This window comes from Echinops telfairi, unplaced genomic scaffold, assembly GCF_000313985.2.
Source record: "Echinops telfairi isolate 266 unplaced genomic scaffold, ASM31398v2 ScPeMD7_2;HRSCAF=8, whole genome shotgun sequence".
Classification (NCBI taxonomy): domain Eukaryota; kingdom Metazoa; phylum Chordata; class Mammalia; order Afrosoricida; family Tenrecidae; genus Echinops; species Echinops telfairi.
In genome coordinates, this window is record NW_022103898.1 from 72,383,765 (window position 1) to 72,385,590 (window position 1,826).

Consider the following 1,826-nt stretch of genomic DNA (forward strand, 5'->3'; position numbering starts at 1 on the left):
GGGCTTATATTTTGATCCTTATTATCCATTCCCTGTTTCTCCCCCAACCCTCACCTAATCCTCCTGGTAACTACTCTCATTGTTAGTCCTGAGGGGTTTATCTAACCTGGATTCCCTGTGTTGCAGGCTCTTATCTGTAGCAGTGTGGAGGCTCTGGTCTAATCCGATTTGTAAGGTGGAATTGAGGTCATCATAGTTGGGGGAAGGAATCAGCAAAGAACTAGAGGAAAGTTGTGTGTTTCATAGGTGCTGTTCTGCACCCTGCCTGGCTCATCTCTTCCCTGTGACTCCTCTGTGAGGGGATGTCCACTTGTCTACAGATGGACATTGGGTCTCCACTCCATGCCCCCAATCACCACCATTCACTCTGGGTATGATTTTGTTCTGTGTCTTAGATCCCTGATACCTGATCCCATCAACACTTCAAGATCACACAAGCCGGTCTGCTTCTTCCATGTGGGATTTGTTGATTCTCAGCAAGATGGCTGCTTGTGTATCTCCAAGCCTTGAAGACCCCAGATGCTACATCTTTTGATAGCCGGGTACCATCAGTTTTCTTCACCACATTTGCTTATGCACCCATTCTGTCTTCAGTGATCGTGTGGGGGAAGGTGAGCATCTCAGAATGCTGGACTGTGAGAACAAAGTGTTCTTGGGTTGAGGGAGTACTTGATTTGAGCTCAATGTTCATAAATATAATTTTTTTAAATTTTATTTTATAGGAAAGCGAGTGGCAGCTGCAGAGACTTTGCTGGCCTGAGCTGTCAAAGTCTATCCATGTTGCTCTCACATGCAGTTGGAGATCAGATGGCCACATGAGCCACAGACCTTGGGAACATGCCCAATATAATATTTTTAATACTAATCTGTTAGAGGAAAAATAAAAAAAAAACACAAAAATTGAGAGGAATAACTTATGTTTGATCAGAATTCCAGGAGAGGAAGAGAAAATTCAAAGCAAATAAAGAGAAAAATATAGATTTGTCGGAAGTAAATATCCATAATATAATTAAAGAAGACATACATTCAAGAAGCTAAATAAATCATAAATAGAAAAAGAAAATTACAGTCATATCTTAATCAAACTTTCCAAAATCAAAGCCAAAGAGAGAATTCTAAAATCATTTTGATTAAAATTGGCTTCTCAGGTCTTCACTAAAGAGTATAGTATAGTATAGTATACCTGCTCAGTCCACCATCTAAAATCTTTTCATGTGTGAATATTTTAGGTTTTTAAAATTATTTAATCCCTGTAGCAGTTGCTCAGAAATGGCTTTAGATAATACGCAAATAAATAGATATGTCTGTGCTCTAGTAAACTCGTATTTTCAAAATAGGCAGTAAACCAAACTTGGCCTGTAGTTGTTTGCCAATCCCTGCTAAATGGGCCCAGATAGTTATTGTCTCACTAGGTAAATAGCAAGAGACAATAATATTCGGGTTTCAAAAATCCAATAGTGTTGCGTATGATCTACATAACAAAATTAACCTTGATAACACAATAAAGGTTAGGTATCTTGAACGCAAAGACAAAGACCACTAGTATATAATACATCTGAATAACATGTATATATAATATTTCATAAATCAAAGAATAGTGTGAATGACACTACATGTTTCCTTAGCCTCTCGACACCATATCTTCATTAGTAAACACCTTTTAGCATTGCAAAATATATCTGCTTTATATAGATGACAACAGACGAATGTCATGTTTAGTTACCAATGATTAAATTGTTTTGGAAACATCTCTTTAAAATTTTATTACACTCTATGTGCACGATGGTATAGTTGGTTTAACTCAGCTAGAAAATGGAGAAAACCAC

General features: G+C 37.5%; 1 non-coding gene across 1 annotated transcript; it reads right to left on the minus strand.

Annotated features, from left to right (window-relative positions):
* Window positions 1-714: 714 nt before the first annotated feature.
* On the minus strand, window positions 715-843 carry LOC115870724. The gene has a single exon (XR_004046863.1). It is a non-coding gene; the product is annotated as a small nucleolar RNA SNORA44 (small nucleolar RNA).
* Between the last annotated feature and the right edge of the window lie 983 nt (window positions 844-1,826).